At 44.7% G+C, this 17,717-nt stretch overlaps 2 long non-coding RNA genes and 5 other non-coding genes across 7 annotated transcripts; all 7 read right to left on the bottom strand.

The window, feature by feature from the left end:
• Positions 1–182: 182 nt before the first annotated feature.
• Positions 183–373, bottom strand: LOC121848958. The gene has a single exon (XR_006085099.1). It is a non-coding gene; the product is annotated as a U2 spliceosomal RNA (small nuclear RNA).
• Positions 374–3,725: 3,352 nt separating this feature from the next.
• LOC103172617 lies at positions 3,726–6,644 on the bottom strand. The gene is made up of 2 exons (XR_006085072.1): positions 6,437–6,644; positions 3,726–4,022 (listed from the first exon to the last, which is right to left on the bottom strand). It is a non-coding gene; the product is annotated as an uncharacterized LOC103172617 (long non-coding RNA).
• On the bottom strand, positions 5,985–6,175 carry LOC121848957. The gene has a single exon (XR_006085098.1). It is a non-coding gene; the product is annotated as a U2 spliceosomal RNA (small nuclear RNA).
• A 2,597-nt stretch (positions 6,645–9,241) lies between the features above and the next one.
• On the bottom strand, positions 9,242–9,432 carry LOC121848956. The gene has a single exon (XR_006085097.1). It is a non-coding gene; the product is annotated as a U2 spliceosomal RNA (small nuclear RNA).
• Positions 9,433–12,201: 2,769 nt separating this feature from the next.
• Positions 12,202–12,392, bottom strand: LOC121848955. The gene has a single exon (XR_006085096.1). It is a non-coding gene; the product is annotated as a U2 spliceosomal RNA (small nuclear RNA).
• A 1,889-nt stretch (positions 12,393–14,281) lies between these two features.
• Positions 14,282–17,375, bottom strand: LOC121848928. Its single transcript, XR_006085073.1, has 2 exons — positions 17,168–17,375; positions 14,282–14,524 (listed from the first exon to the last, which is right to left on the bottom strand). It is a non-coding gene; the product is annotated as an uncharacterized LOC121848928 (long non-coding RNA).
• On the bottom strand, positions 16,717–16,907 carry LOC121848954. Its single transcript, XR_006085095.1, has one exon. It is a non-coding gene; the product is annotated as a U2 spliceosomal RNA (small nuclear RNA).
• Positions 17,376–17,717: the final 342 nt, after the last annotated feature.

The raw sequence follows: 17,717 nt of genomic DNA, 5'->3' as shown, positions 1-17,717 counted from the left end.
GAGCTGGTGATTCACTTTACAATCCAATCAGTGAAACGCTTTGAGACATCTCAACAATGTGATAAGGCGCTACATCAAATGCAGTGATGGTTATGATCAAACATACACACAATCCCAACAAAGTTGTCACTCAGTGGGGAGGGTGAGGATTTGTCTATTTGTCACTGTTTGCAATCTCCCGAGGGAGGTGCACCGTGCCTGGAGATACTGCAATACCAGGTCGATGCGTGGAGTGGACGGAGCAAGCCCCTATTCCATCTCCCTGCTCCAAAAATCAATTTAATATATGGTCCCCAGATAGGGGACGTATCAGATATTAAACTGATAAGAACAGATACTACACTTGATCTTAGCCAAAAGGCCGAGAAGCGATAAAGGCTCTCACTCGCTGTCCCCTCCACAACTGCCTCCGCTCCTCGCCTCAGCTTTCATATGTTTCTCCCCATAAACAGACAGCCCCATCCCCAACGCCCGTGTGCAGTCTCTACACCTCCCTCCCCACGGTCAGCTGCCACACACCCTCCTTGCCCTACACACCCCCTTCTCGCCCCTCTTCCCCCGCACTCCTGCCTGCCTGCCTGCCTGCCTGCCTGCTGCTCGCTGCTTTCCCTCTGCTTCTGCTGCTGCCTCTTACCTCATTTCCCTACGCCCTCCTTCACAGTGCACACGTCACTTATTTGATTGATTCTCGCTCCCTCCCTCGCTACTCTGACTCAGTGGCCGCTCTACACATTAGCTCCTGCCTTGCCTGCCTGCCTGCCTGCCTGCCAGGCCCTACAGCTCACACAACAACTCCTGCTGATAATAATCAGCCTTGCATTTCATATAGCGCCTTATGTCGTCCCCACAGTCAATTCATTTTATAGTAGATTCTGTGATATGATTTAAGACATCTCAACGACGTGGATATGGCTCTATGTCAAACAAAAGGATACTATTATCATTAGGGGGTTTGGCAGATTACTTTGCTGGGGACAATAATTAATGCCTTTCAAAATACTAAATCTTCTCCGCTTGTAAAAGTTTTCCCTTTCCTGGTTCACTTTGTGGTTTCCCTCCATTTCTATTGTGTTGTATCTGAGATCTCAATTGTTTTTGGTCCGAGATTAACAAATCTCTTAACTGTATTGACATCAGTATTTGTGCTGGTGAATGTCCCTCATTGTCGTTCGGCGTGTTTCTGTAGGCCAGAATTGCCAGGTGCTTATCTGCCTTTGCGTTGTCTTTCTTTCACATTTTCTCTATAGTCTGTATTTCCCAATCCACCAGACCATCGCTTTGGGGATACCCCGGTGAAGTTGTTTTGTGGTTTTTCTCCCACTGGCTTGTGAATGTCTTGTATTCCTTGCTTGAAAATTGGGGCCCATGATCACTAATCATTTCCCTTGGTATTCCTGGCCAGGCAAAGATATCCTTGGCAATTTCCGCTTTAGTTTCGGATGTTGTGTCATTCAACTTTGTATATTCACTAATAGCTGTAACCATTGCAGCTTCGCTTGTAACCACGAGGTCCAATATGGAATGTAGATTGACACACAGACAGACACACAGACAGACATTTCATCTTTATTTATACTCAGCTGAGAGGACTCCTGTGGGAGGACAATCAGTCTCTCTCAGTCTCCCTCTCTCTCTCTGTCTGTCTGTCCCACATGAGAGGACTCCAGCTCCCATGACAACCAGAAAACATGCCATACATTTGTTGTAGAATACAGATGTATCTCTCTGAATGGTGTGTGCTTTCGTAAAATCTTTACTTATTTATGTATCCAACAATGGACATACAATAATAAATAATATTTATTATTATTTATCTGCCAATCGACTAACAATAAGAAATAATAACTTATCTATGTTTCTCCCACAAATATACAGTCAATTCACTTCACAGTATATTTTGTGAAGGGCTTTGAGACGTCTAGAAGACATGAAAAGCACTATATCAAATGCAAGGATTATTATTATTATTAATCAGGCCCTACAGCTCACACAACAACTCCTGCTAATAATAATCAGCCTTGCATTTCATATAGCGCCTTATGTCGTCCCCACAGTCAATTCATTTTACAGTAAATTCTGTGAAGCGCTTTAACACATCACAACAACGTGAAAACGCACTACGTCAAACAAAATAATAATTATTATTGTTAGGGGGATTGGCAGATCGCTTTTCCGGGGGCTATAATTAACACCTTTAAAAATGCAATAAAATAAAATTTTTCAACCATAAGATCACCCTCAGTGTTTCAGAGTATCTGACTAGCAATGTTTTGCTGTTATTGACTTCAGTAGTTTCATATCAATCTTACATTATGAAATTAACACAATGATGGACTTGTATATGTTACTTATAATGAACAATAATGATCGTTGTATTTGATAACGCACCTTAGCAAATTGTTGAAATGTCTCAAAGCATTTCACAGGATTTTTACTGTAAAGTAATATTTTTGGCTGTGTATTTATTTGTAGGTTAACACAAGAGTCAATTTGTGCCCACAAATGCCTCCCAACCAGACATGAAGTGAATGAACCATTTTATCTGGAGGATTGTTGCCTTGGACTACGGGAGAAAGAAATTCCCTTCCCTTTTTGATTAGTACCATAGCGTTTGTAATCTGAAGGCAGATGGAACCTTGGTTGATCATTTCATGTGAAGGACGGCATCTCTGACAATTGCTGTGTTGCTCCAGGACTGAAGTGGAGTATCAGCCTGGACTGTGAAAGTCTCAATGAGGAGCTTGAACCCACAATAATAATGGTTACATTTGATATCTTTCCTGTCAAAGCACTTCACGAAACTTCAGTGGAGAGTGCCGTTCTATATATTTTTGGAGGTGAACACAGCAGGCAATTTGTGCACAGCAATGTCCCACCAATAGCTATGAAGTGAATCATGAAGTGAGTTTACCTGGGGGTTTGTTGATAAGTAGAACAGGCAGACAAGACCACCAACAATGCAATGTTCCCCTGCATTACATTGGAGTGGGAGTTGAAAGTCCCGAAGTAGGACTTGAACCCACAACATTTTAACTCGGAGGCGAGATTACTATCCGGTCAAGTTTATCAAAGAAATTGAACTCTGCTTTTTGTTATTTCACCCTTACATAAATCACTTAATGACCTAATTCCATAATCTTGTGCTGCTTAAATGTGCTCCTTACACAACACAAAGTTATATAATACACAAATAGAGAGGGAGAGCTGCAATTCAGTTTATTACCAATACTCATCTCCATATGATAACTGATCATATGATACCTTCAAAGTTATTCTCCACCTAAGATTGGGTGTCTGCTTAGGTTGGCCCAGGTTTCCTAACGCTTTTCATGTCATTTTTAATGTGTTCTTCTTTGGCCAGGGGAGTTCTACCTTCACCAAAATAACACAGACAAGAGGAAAGCCCATTTGAAAATAAGTGGTACTTTCCTTTCGTGCAAGTTGAACAGCTGCCACCTGGTGCTGCTGTATAGTTTTGCAGCACCTGCTTTTATCATTCTGTAAAGGGTTGTTTTGGCCCATTGCACAGAAAAGCAACATCAAATTAATTTATATATTTATATATGCATTTATAGAGCTCCCTTCACACCGGGTAGTGTCTCCGAGTGCTAAACTGTGGCAAAGTTTGATACTGAGTTGAAGAGAAAGGGAAAGGATGCTGAAAATCAATACGAGAAAGGAGTTTCTCTCATGCAAAGAATCTGTTGTGTTCCCAACACTCCAAGTGTAGAAATTTATTTTATTCTTGGTTCACAAGTTACAAATCAAATAATCCAATCCAAAACCCTCTGGTCAGTTCTCCACGCTTCCTGCTTTCTGTCTCCTGATCCTCTTTCACTGGTCCTTCATGTGTTGTATCTGAGGTCTCAATTATTTTTCATCTGAGATTAACAAATCTCTTAACTGTATTGACATCAGTATTTGTGCTGGTGGATGACCCTCATTGTCGTTCGGCGTGTTTCTGTAGGCCAGAATTGCCAGGTGCTTATCTGCCTTTATGTTGTCTGTCTTCCACATTTTCTCTATACAACAACAAAAACAACAACAAGATTAGCCTGTATTTCCCAATCCACCAGACCATTATACCATTATATATATAGTTATATATATTATATATAGATGATACCCCAATGAAGTTGTTTTGTGGTTTTTCTCCCACTGCCTTGTGAATGTCTTGTATTCCTTGCTTGACCAATTATCACTAATTATTTCCCTTGGTATTCCTGGCCAGGCAAAGATATCCTTGGTAATTTCCGCTATAGTTTCGGATGTTGTGTCATTCAACTCTGTATATTCACAAATAGCTGTAACCGTTGCAGCTTCGCTTGTAACCACGAGGTCCAATATGGAATGTAGATTGACACACAGACAGACACACAGACAGACATTTCATCTTTATCTATACTCAGCTGAGAGGACCCCTGTGGGAGGACAATCAGTTTCTCTTAGTCTCCCTCTCTCTGTCTGTCTGTCCCACATGGGAGGACTCTAACTCCCATGACAATTAGAAAACATGCCATACATTTGTTCTGGAATATAGATGTATCTCTCTGAATGGTGTGTGCTTTCGTAAAATTGTTACTTATTTATGTATCCGACAATCGACTAACAATAATAAATAATATTGATTATTATTTATCTGCCAATCGACTAACAATAACAAATAAAACTTATCTATATTTTGCCCACAAATATACAGTCAATTCACTTAGCAGTATATACTGTGAAGCGCTCTGAAACGTCTCAAAGACATGAAAAGCGCTATATCAAATGCAAGGATTATTAATATTATTATGAATCCTATCAGTGTAGCTACCAGGGACGTTCTCCCGACATGAAAGGCGCTATACACATGTAATGTGTTGTTGTTTAATAATAATAATCCAGAATGACTCTGTTGTTGTTTAATAATAATAATCAGAATGACTGTCAGACGTCAAGTCCTGGATGAGAGCTAACTTTCTTCAGTTGAACGTCAACAAGACCGAGGCTCTCCTGATTGGCTCCCATCAGCATCTTCTCACCTCAGGCGTTGACAGCATCACCATTCATCATAATAATAATAATCCTTGGTTACACATTCCACCTTGGTAAGACAGTCCGGAACTTCGGGGTCTTGTTTGACCCTCGACTATCCATTTGATTTCACATCTGCGCCATGACCTGCTCTGCCTTCCCCTTCCTGTGCAACGTCGCCCGGCTCAAACAATATCTCACACCGCAGACCGCCAAAACCCTCAAACATGCCTTCATTACATTGAGTCTCGACTATGCAAACTTTCTGCTTGTAGACATCCCAACTCCCCCCTTCACAGGCTGGAGATCATCCAGAACTCTGCAGCCCGTGTCCTCTCCCGCACTAGGCTCCGTGATCCTATCACCCCCATCCTTGCCCAACTCCATTGGCTTCCCATCACACAGAGGATACAGTTTAAGATCCTGGTCCTCACCTTCAAAGTCCTCCACCGTCTTGCTCCCCCCCACCTCTCCAACCTCCTAACCCCCTACCATCCTGTTTACTCCCTCTGCTCAGTGGCTCCAGCCTGCTTCATGTCCTCCGCGTTGCTCACCCCACTATCGGCGGGGAGCCTTAACCACTCTGCACCCACCCTCGGGTACTCCATCCCGCAGTCCTTCCCTCTCGCCCCCTCCCTTGACACCCTCAAGACACTCCTCTTCAACAGTGCTTTCGATTTCCCTGCCCTCCACCCTCAGCTCGGATCCGTAACACTGTGCCTTGGGATGTCCTCCGAATGTGAAAGGCGCTATACAGTTGTAATTTTGTTGTTGTTGCATTTGATAGAGCTGGTGATTCACTTTACAATCCAATCAGTGAAACGCTTTGAGACATCTCAACAATGTGATAAGGCGCTACATCAAATGCAGTGATGGTTATGATCAAACATACACACAATCCCAACAAAGTTGTCACTCAGTGGGGAGGGTGAGGATTTGTCTATTTGTCACTGTTTGCAATCTCCCGAGGGAGGTGCACCGTGCCTGGAGATACTGCAATACCAGGTCGATGCGTGGAGTGGACGGAGCAAGCCCCTATTCCATCTCCCTGCTCCAAAAATCAATTTAATATATGGTCCCCAGATAGGGGACGTATCAGATATTAAACTGATAAGAACAGATACTACACTTGATCTTAGCCAAAAGGCCGAGAAGCGATAAAGGCTCTCACTCCCTGTCCCCTCCACAACTGCCTCCGCTCCTCGCCTCAGCTTTCATATGTTTCTCCCCATAAACAGACAGCCCCATCCCCAACGCCCGTGTGCAGTCTCTACACCTCCCTCCCCACGGTCAGCTGCCACACACCCTCCTTGCCCTACACACCCCCTTCTCGCCCCTCTTCCCCCGCACTCCTGCCTGCCTGCCTGCCTGCCTGCCTGCTGCTCGCTGCTTTCCCTCTGCTTCTGCTGCTGCCTCTTACCTCATTTCCCTACGCCCTCCTTCACAGTGCACACGTCACTTATTTGATTGATTCTCGCTCCCTCCCTCGCTACTCTGACTCAGTGGCCGCTCTACACATTAGCTCCTGCCTTGCCTGCCTGCCTGCCTGCCTGCCAGGCCCTACAGCTCACACAACAACTCCTGCTGATAATAATCAGCCTTGCATTTCATATAGCGCCTTATGTCGTCCACACAGTCAATTCATTTTTGCAGTAAATTCTGTGAAGCGCTTTGAGCTTTTTATTACTTCACCATTACATAAATCACTTGATGACCTAATTACTTAACTTTGCGCTGCTTAAATGTGCTCCTTACACAACACTAAGTTGTGAAACACACGAATGGAGAGGGAGAGCTGCAATTCAGTTTTTTACCAATACTCGTCTCCATATAACTGATCATACACCTTCAAAGTTATTCTACACCTAAAATTCGGTACATGCTGAGTTTTCGCCCAGGGTTTCTAACTTTTTTCATGTCATTTTTAATGTGTTGTTGGTTTTACTCGTCTTCCTGACCTGGTGGTTCTTGATGTTTCTAGAATATTCGGATCTGCTCTTCTTTTTCTTCCTCTGTCCTTCTTTGGCGTATTTCCCATGACTTTCTGCTACATCTTTTTCTGTTATCACTTTTAAGCCAATATGATCTTGGGTTTTTATCCTTCTTCCAAATGTCTCCTTTTGTCCAACTTTCTGTTTTTTGGTATTTTTTCTCCTTTTGCAAAAGTTCTCCCTTTCCTGGTTCACTTTGTGGTTTCCCTCCATTTCTATTGTGTTGTATCTGAGGTCTCAATTGTGTTTGGTCTGAGATTAATAAATCTCTTAACTGTATTGACATCAGTATTTGTGCTGGTGAATGTCCTTCATTGTCGTTCGGCGTGTTTCTGTAGGCCAGAATTGCCAGGTGCTTACCTGCCTTTGCGTTGTCTTTCTTTCACATTTTCTCTATAGTCTGTATTTCCCAATCCACCAGACCATCGCTTTGGGGATACCCCGGTGAAGTTGTTTTGTGGTTTTTCTCCCACTGTCTTGTAATGTCTTGTACTCCTTGCTTGAAAATTGGGGCCCATGATCACTAATCATTTCCCTTGGTATTCCTGGCCAGGCAAAGATATCCTTGGCAATTTCCGCTTTAGTTTCGGATGTTGTGTCATTCAACTTTGTATATTCACTAATAGCTGTAACCATTGCAGCTTCGCTTGTAACCACAGGGGCCAATATGGAATGTAGATTGACACACAGACAGACACACAGACAGACACACAGACAGACATTTCATCTTTATCTATACTCAGCTGAGAGGACTCCTGTGGGAGGACAATCAGTCTCTCTCAGTCTCCCTCTCTCTGTCTGTCTGTCCCACATGAGAGGACTCCAGCTCCCATGACAACCAGAAAACATGCCATACATTTGTTGTAGAATACAGATGTATCTCTCTGAATGGTGTGTGCTTTCGTAAAATCGTTACTTATTTATGTATCCAACAATGGACTTACAATAATAAATAATATTTATTATTATTTATCTGCCAATCGACTAACAATAACAAATAAAACTTAACTATATTTTGCCCACAAATATACAGTCAATTCACTTAGCAGTATATACTGTGAAGCGCTCTGAAACGTCTCAAAGACATGAAAAGCGCTATATCAAATGCAAGGATTATTAATATTATTATGAATCCTATCAGTGTAGCTACCAGGGACGTTCTCCCGACATGAAAGGCGCTATACACATGTAATGTGTTGTTGTTTAATAATAATAATCCAGAATGTCTGTCAGACGTCAAGTCCTGGATGAGAGCTAACTTTCTTCAGTTGAACGTCAACAAGACCGAGGCTCTCCTGATTGGCTCCCATCAGCATCTTCTCACCTCAGGCGTTGACAGCATCACCATTCATCATAATAATAATAATCCTTGGTTACACATTCCACCTTGGTAAGCCAGTCTGGAACTTCGGGGTCTTGTTTGACCCTCGACTATCCATTTGATTTCACATCTGCGCCATGACCTGCTCTGCCTTCCCCTTCCTGTGCAACGTCGCCCGGCTCAAACAATATCTCACACCGCAGACCGCCAAAACCCTCAAACATGCCTTCATTACATTGAGTCTCGACTATGCAAACTTTCTGCTTGTAGACATCCCAACTCCCCCCTTCACAGGCTGGAGATCATCCAGAACTCTGCAGCCCGTGTCCTCTCCCGCACTAGGCTCCGTGATCCTATCACCCCCATCCTTGCCCAACTCCATTGGCTTCCCATCACACAGAGGATACAGTTTAAGATCCTGGTCCTCACCTTCAAAGTCCTCCACCGTCTTGCTCCCGCCCACCTCTCCAACCTCCTACCATTCTGTTTACTCCCTCTGCTCAGTGGCTCCAGCCTGCTTCATGTCCTCCGCCTTGCTCACCCCACTATCGGCGGGGAGCCTTAACCACTCTGCACCCACCCTCGGGTACTCCATCCCGCAGTCCCTCCATCTCGCCCCTCCTTGACACCCTCAAGACCCTCCTCTTCAACAGTGCTTTCGATTTCCCTGCCCTCCACCCTCAGCTCCGATCCGTAACACTGTGCCTTGGGACGTCCTCCAATGGTGAAAGGCGCTTTACAGATTGTAATTTTATCGTTGTTGCATTTGATAGAGCTGGTGATTCACTTTACAATCCAATCAGTGAAACGCTTTGAGATGGTTATGATCAAACATACACACAATCCCAACAAAGTTGTCACTCAGTGGGGAGGGTGAGGATTTGTCTATTTGTCACTGTTTGCAATCTCCCGAGGGAGGTGCACCGTGCCTGGAGATACTGCAATACCAGGTCGATGCGTGGAGTGGACGGAGCAAGCCCCTATTCCATCTCCCTGCTCCAAAAATCAATTTAATATATGGTCCCCAGATAGGGGACGTATCAGATATTAAACTGATAAGAACAGATACTACACTTGATCTTAGCCAAAAGGCCGAGAAGCGATAAAGGCTCTCACTCGCTGTCCCCTCCACAACTGCCTCCGCTCCTCGCCTCAGCTTTCATATGTTTCTCCCCATAAACAGACAGCCCCACCCCAACGCCCGTGTGCAGTCTCTACACCTCCCTCCCCACGGTCAGCTGCCACACACCCTCCTTGCCCTACACACCCCCTTCTCGCCCCTCTTCCCCCGCACTCCTGCCTGCCTGCCTGCCTGCCTGCCTGCTGCTCGCTGCTTTCCCTCTGCTTCTGCTGCTGCCTCTTACCTCATTTCCCTACGCCCTCCTTCACAGTGCACACGTCACTTATTTGATTGATTCTCGCTCCCTCCCTCGCTACTCTGACTCAGTGGCCGCTCTACACATTAGCTCCTGCCTTGCCTGCCTGCCTGCCTGCCTGCCAGGCCCTACAGCTCACACAACAACTCCTGCTGATAATAATCAGCCTTGCATTTCATATAGCGCCTTATGTCGTCCCCACAGTCAATTCATTTTATAGTAGATTCTGTGATATGATTTAAGACATCTCAACGACGTGGATATGGCTCTATGTCAAACAAAAGGATACTATTATCATTAGGGGGTTTGGCAGATTACTTTGCTGGGGACAATAATTAATGCCTTTCAAAATACTAAATCTTCTCCGCTTGTAAAAGTTTTCCCTTTCCTGGTTCACTTTGTGGTTTCCCTCCATTTCTATTGTGTTGTATCTGAGATCTCAATTGTTTTGGTCCGAGATTAACAAATCTCTTAACTGTATTGACATCAGTATTTGTGCTGGTGAATGTCCCTCATTGTCGTTCGGCGTGTTTCTGTAGGCCAGAATTGCCAGGTGCTTATCTGCCTTTGCGTTGTCTTTCTTTCACATTTTCTCTATAGTCTGTATTTCCCAATCCACCAGACCATCGCTTTGGGGATACCCCGGTGAAGTTGTTTTGTGGTTTTTCTCCCACTGGCTTGTAATGTCTTGTATTCCTTGCTTGAAAATTGAGGCCCATGATCACTAATCATTTCCCTTGGTATTCCTGGCCAGGCAAAGATATCCTTGGCAATTTCCGCTTTAGTTTCGGATGTTGTGTCATTCAACTTTGCTTGTAACCACAGGGGCCAATATGGAATGTAGTTTGACACACAGACAGACACACAGACAGACACACAGACAGACATTTCATCTTTATCTATACTCAGCTGAGAGGACTCCTGTGGGAGGACAATCAGTCTCTCTCAGTCTCCCTCTCTCTGTCTGTCTGTCTGTCTGTCCCACATGAGAGGACTCCAGCTCCCATGACAACCAGAAAACATGCCATACATTTGTTGTAGAATACAGATGTATCTCTCTGAATGGTGTGTGCTTTCGTAAAATCGTTACTTATTTATGTATCCAACAATGGACTTACAATAATAAATAATATTTATTATTATTTATCTGCCAATCGACTAACAATAACAAATAAAACTTATCTATATTTTGCCCACAAATATACAGTCAATTCACTTAGCAGTATATACTGTGAAGCGCTCTGAAACGTCTCAAAGACATGAAAAGCGCTATATCAAATGCAAGGATTATTAATATTATTATGAATCCTATCAGTGTAGCTACCAGGGACGTTCTCCCGACATGAAAGGCGCTATACACATGTAATGTGTTGTTTAATAATAATAATCCAGAATGTCTGTCAGACGTCAAGTCCTGGATGAGAGCTAACTTTCTTCAGTTGAACGTCAACAAGACCGAGGCTCTCCTGATTGGCTCCCATCAGCATCTTCTCACCTCAGGCGTTGACAGCATCACCATTCATCATAATAATAATAATCCTTGGTTACACATTCCACCTTGGTAAGCCAGTCTGGAACTTCGGGGTCTTGTTTGACCCTCGACTATCCTTTTGATTTCACATCTGCGCCATGACCTGCTCTGCCTTCCCCTTCCTGTGCAACGTTGCCCGGCTCAAACAATATCTCACACCGCAGACCGCCAAAACCCTCAAACATGCCTTCATTACATTGAGTCTCGACTATGCAAACTTTCTGCTTGTAGACATCCCAACTCCCCCCTCCACAGGCTGGAGATCATCCAGAACTCTGCAGCCCGTGTCCTCTCCCGCACTAGGCTCCGTGATCCTATCACCCCCATCCTTGCCCAACTCCATTGGCTTCCCATCACACAGAGGATACAGTTTAAGATCCTGGTCCTCACCTTCAAAGTCCTCCACCGTCTTGCTCCCGCCCACCTCTCCAACCTCCTAACCCCCTACCATCCTGTTTACTCCCTCTGCTCAGTGGCTCCAGCCTGCTTCATGTCCTCCGCCTTGCTCACCCCACTATCGGCGGGGAGCCTTAACCACTCTGCACCCACCCTCGGGTACTCCATCCCGCAGTCCCTCCATCTCGCCCCCTCCCTTGACACCCTCAAGACCCTCCTCTTCAACCGTGCTTTCGATTTCCCTGCCCTCCACCCTCAGCTCGGATCCGTAACACTGTGCCTTGGGACGTCCTCCCAATGTGAAAGGCGCTTTACAGATGTAATTTTGTTGTTGTTGCATTTGATAGAGCTGGTGATTCACTTTACAATCCAATCAGTGAAACGCTTTGAAGACATCTCAACAATGTGTTAAGGCGCTACATCAAATGCAGTGACATCTCAACAATGTGATAAGGCGCTACATCAAATGCAGTGATGGTTATGATCAAACATACACACAATCCCAACAAAGTTGTCACTCAGTGGGGAGGGTGAGGATTTGTCTATTTGTCACTGTTTGCAATCTCCCGAGGGAGGTGCACCGTGCCTGGAGATACTGCAATACCAGGTCGATGCGTGGAGTGGACGGAGCAAGCCCCTATTCCATCTCCCTGCTCCAAAAATCAATTTAATATATGGTCCCCAGATAGGGGACGTATCAGATATTAAACTGATAAGAACAGATACTACACTTGATCTTAGCCAAAAGGCCGAGAAGCGATAAAGGCTCTCACTCCCTGTCCCCTCCACAACTGCCTCCGCTCCTCGCCTCAGCTTTCATATGTTTCTCCCCATAAACAGACAGCCCCACCCCCAACGCCCGTGTGCAGTCTCTACACCTCCCTCCCCACGGTCAGCTGCCACACACCCTCCTTGCCCTACACACCCCCTTCTCGCCCCTCTTCCCCCGCACTCCTGCCTGCCTGCCTGCCTGCCTGCCTGCTGCTCGCTGCTTTCCCTCTGCTTCTGCTGCTGCCTCTTACCCCATTTCCCTATGCCCTCCTTCACAGTGCACACGTCACTTATTTGATTGATTCTCGCTCCCTCCCTCGCTACTCTGACTCAGTGGCCGCTCTACACATTAGCTCCTGCCTTGCCTGCCTGCCTGCCTGCCTGCCAGGCCCTACAGCTCACACAACAACTCCTGCTGATAATAATCAGCCTTGCATTTCATATAGCGCCTTATGTCGTCCCCACAGTCAATTCATTTTACAGTAAATTCTGTGAAGCGCTTTGAGCTTTTTATTACTTCACCCTTACATAAATCACTTGATGACCCAATTCCATAACTTTGCGCTGCTTCAATGTGCTCCTTACACAACACTAAGTTGTGTAACACACGAATGGAGAGGGAGAGCTGCAATTCAGTTTTTTACCAATACTCGTCTCCATATAACCGATCATATACCTTCAAAGTTATTCTACACCTAAGATTCGGTACATGCTGAGTTTTTGCCCAGGGTTTCTAACTTTTTTCATGTCATTTTTAATGTGCTCTTCTTTGGCCAGGGGAGTTCTACCTTCACCAAAATAACACAGACAAGAGGAAAGCCCATTTAGAAATAAGTGGAACTTTCCTTAAGTGCAAGTTGAACAGCTGCCACCTGGTGCTGCTGTATGCTTTTGCAGCACTTGTTTTTATCATTCTGTACAGTGTTGCTTTTGCCCATTGCACAGAAAAGCTACATCAAATTAATTTATATATTTATATATGCATTTATATAGCTCCCTTTACACCGGGTAGTGTCTCCGAGTGCTTAACTGTGGCAGAGTTTGACACTGAGTTGAGGAGAAAGGGAAAGGATGTTGAAAATCAATAAGAGAAAGGAGTTTCTCTCATGCAAAGAATCTGTTGTGTTCACAACACTCCAAGTGTAGAAATTTTCGTTTTCTCAGTTCACAAGTTACAAATCAAACAATCCAACCAAAAAACCTCTGGTCAGTTCTCCACGCTTCCTGCTTTAATAATAATAATAATAATAATCCTTGCAGTTGATATAGCGCTTTCACGTCGGGAGGATGTCCCAAAGCGCTTCACAGAACACACTGTAAAGTGAATTGACTGTATATTTGTGGGCGAATGCGGCAGCCAATTGTGCACAGCAATGTCCCACAAACAGTCGTAGATTGAAAATGACCAATTTATTATTGTTTTGTTTTTTTGGAGGGATTACTATTAGGCGTGTGGAGTAAGGAAACTTGCCCAAGGTTTCGCCCTGCCTGGAATTGAACTCAGCTCTCTCGCTTGCAAAGCGAGCGCTCTAACCACTGAGCTACAGGACTTTCTATCTCCTGATCCCCTTTCATTGGTCCTTATTTTCTTAAAGGGTATCCAATATCACTCCCGTTTTGGTTTCTTCATATTTTTTTCTTTGTGTCTCAGTCTTATATAATTATTCTCCTTGTTGGTTTTACTCGTCTTCCTGAACTGGTGGTTCTTGATGTTTCTAGAATATTCGGATCTGCTCTTCTTTTTCTTCCTCTGTCCTTCTTTGGCGTATTTCCCATGACTTTCTGCTATATATTTTTCTGTTATCACTTTTAAGCCAATATGATCTTGGGTTTTTATCCTTCTTCCAAATGTCTCCTTTTGTCCAAGCTTCTGTTTTTAGGTATTTTTTCTCCTTTTGCAAAAGTTCTCCCTTTCCTGGTTCACTTTGTGGTTTCCCTCCATTTCTATTGTGTTGTATCTGAGGTCTCAATTGTGTTTGGTCTGAGATTAATAAATCTCTTAACTGTATTGACATCAGTATTTGTGCTGGTGAATGTCCTTCATTGTCGTTCGGCGTGTTTCTGTAGGCCAGAATTGCCAGGTGCTTATCTGCCTTTGCGTTGTCTGTCTTCCACATTTTCTCTATCGTCTGTATTTCGCAATTCACCAGACCATTACATTGGGGATACCCCGGTGAAGTTGTTGTGTGGTTTTTCTCCCACTGGCTTGTAATGTCTTCCCATGATCACTAATCATTTCCCTTGGTATTCCTGGCCAGGCAAAGATATCCTTGGCAATTTCCGCTTTAGTTTCGGATGTTGTGTCATTCAACTTTGTATATTCACTAATAGCTGTAACCATTGCAGCTTCGCTTGTAACCACAAGGGCCAATATTTAATGTAGATTGACACACAGACAGACACACAGACAGACATTTCATCTTTATCTATACTCAGCTGGGAGGACTCCTGTGGGAGGACAATCAGTCTCTCTCAGTCTCCCTCTCTCTCTCTGTCTGTCTGTCCCACATGAGAGGACTCCAGCTCCCATGACAACCAGAAAAATTGCCACATATTTGTTGTAGAATATAGATGTATCTCTCTGAATGGTGTGTGCTTTCGTAAAATCATTACTTATTTATGTATCCAACAATTGACTAACAATAATAAATAATATTTATTATTATTTATCTGCCAAACTAACAATAACAAATAATAACTTATCTACGTTTCGCCCACAAATATACAGTCAATTCACTTCACAGTGAAGCACTTTGAGATGTCTCGAAGACATGAAAAGCGCTATATCAAATGCAAGGATTACTATTATTATTATTATTATGCATCCTATCAGTGTAGCTGCTTGGGACGTACTCCCGACATGAAATGACGCTATATACATGTAATATGTTGTTGTTACTAATAATAATCCAGAATGTCTGTCAGACATCAAGTCCTGGATGAGAGCTAACTTTCTTCAGTTGAACGTCAACAGGACCGAGGCTCTCCTGATTGGCTCCCATCAGCATCTTCTCACCTCAGGCGTTGACAGCATCACCATTCATAATAATAATAATAATCCTTGCATTTGATATTGCACTTTTCACGTCTTCTAGACATCTCAAAGCGCTTCACAGAATATACTGTAAAGTGAATTGTCTGTGGGCGAAATGCGGCAGCCAAATTGCGCACAGCAGTGTCCCACAAACAGTCGTGGATTGAAGTGACCAATTTATTATTGGGTCTTTTTTCTTGAGGGATTATTATTATGCATATGGAGTAAGGAAGCTTGCCCAAGGTTTCGCCCTGCCAGGAATTGAAGCCAGGTCTCTCGCTTGAGAGGTGAGTGCTCTAACCATTGAGCTACAGGACTCCACATTATTCATGGTTGCACCATTCATGGTTGTGCACTCCACCATGCTAAGCCAGTCTGCAACCTTGGGTTCCTGTTCACCCTCAACTATCCTTTCGATCCCACATCTGCGCCATGACCTGCTCTGCCTTCCCCCACCTCCGCAACGTCGCCCAGCTCCGACACTGTCTCACACAGCAGACCACCGAAACCCTCATTCACGCCTTCATTACATCAAGGCTCGACTATGCAAACTCACTGCTTGTCGGCCTCCCCAACTCCTCCCTCCACAGGCTGGAGATCATCCAAAACTCTGCAGCCCGTGTCCTATTCCGCACTAGGCTCCACGACCCTATCACCCATCCTTGCCCAACTCCACTGGCTTCTCATCACACAGAGGATACAGTTCAAGATCTTGGTCCTCACCTTCAAAGTCCTCCACCGTCTGGCTCCCCCCTACCTCTGCGACCTCCTAAACCCCTACAACCTTGTTCGCTCCCTCCACTCAGCGGGCTCTGGCCTGCTTCACGTCCCCCGTCTTGCTTGCCCCACTATCGACAGGTGGGCTTTCTCCACTCTGCATCCATCGTCTCGAACTCCATCCCACAGTCCTTCCCTCTCGCCCCCTCCCTTGCCACCCTCAAGACCCACCTCAAGACCCTCCTCTTCAACCGTGCTTTCAATTTCCCTGCCCTCCACCCTCAGCTCAGATCCGTAACACCGTCTGTTCAGAGCCTTGGGACGTCCTCCCGACGTGAAAGGCGCTTTACAGATGTAATTTTGTTGTTGTTGCATTTGATAGAGCTGGTGATTCACTTTACAATCCAATCAGTGAAACGCTTTGAGACATCTCAACAATGTGATAAGGCGCTACATCAAATGCAGTGATGGTTATGATCAAACATACACACAATCCCAACAAAGTTGTCACTCAGTGGGGAGGGTGAGGATTTGTCTATTTGTCACTGTTTGCAATCTCCCGAGGGAGGTGCACCGTGCCTGGAGATACTGCAATACCAGGTCGATGCGTGGAGTGGACGGAGCAAGCCCCTATTCCATCTCCCTGCTCCAAAAATCAATTTAATATATGGTCCCCAGATAGGGGACGTATCAGATATTAAACTGATAAGAACAGATACTACACTTGATCTTAGCCAAAAGGCCGAGAAGCGATAAAGGCTCTCACTCCTGTCCCCTCCACAACTGCCTCCGCTCCTCGCCTCAGCTTTCATATGTTTCTCCCCATAAACAGACAGCCCCATCCCCAACGCCCGTGTGCAGTCTCTACACCTCCCTCCCCACGGTCAGCTGCCACACACCCTCCTTGCCCTACACACCCCCTTCTCGCCCCTCTTCCCCCGCACTCCTGCCTGCCTGCCTGCCTGCCTGCCTGCTGCTCGCTGCTTTCCCTCTGCTTCTGCTGCTGCCTCTTACCTCATTTCCCTACGCCCTCCTTCACAGTGCACACGTCACTTATTTGATTGATTCTCGCTCCCTCCCTCGCTACTCTGACTCAGTGGCCGCTCTACACATTAGCTCCTGCCTTGCCTGCCTGCCTGCCTGCCTGCCAGGCCCTACAGCTCACACAACAACTCCTGCTGATAATAATCAGCCTTGCATTTCATATAGCGCCTTATGTCGTCCCCACAGTCAATTCATTTTATAGTAGATTCTGTGATATGATTTAAGACATCTCAACGACATGGATAAGGCTCTATGTCAAACAAAAGGATACTATTATCATTAGGGAGTTTAGCAGATTTCTTTACTGGGGACAATAATTAATGCCTTTCAAAATACAATAAATTAAAATTTTACACCCATAAAATCACCCTCAGTGTCTCAACAATACAACAATAATGATTGTTGTATTTGATGACACACTTTATCAGGTTGTTGAAATGTCTCAAAGCATTTCACAGGATTTTTACTGTAAAGTAATATTTTTGTCTGTGTGTTTGTAGGTTAACACGAGAGTCAATTT

This window comes from Callorhinchus milii, unplaced genomic scaffold (genome assembly GCF_018977255.1).
Source record: "Callorhinchus milii isolate IMCB2004 unplaced genomic scaffold, IMCB_Cmil_1.0 Scaffold4, whole genome shotgun sequence".
Taxonomy (NCBI): domain Eukaryota; kingdom Metazoa; phylum Chordata; class Chondrichthyes; order Chimaeriformes; family Callorhinchidae; genus Callorhinchus; species Callorhinchus milii.
The sequence above is the reverse complement of the archived record's forward strand: the minus strand, read 5'-3'. Positions and strand labels throughout refer to the sequence as shown.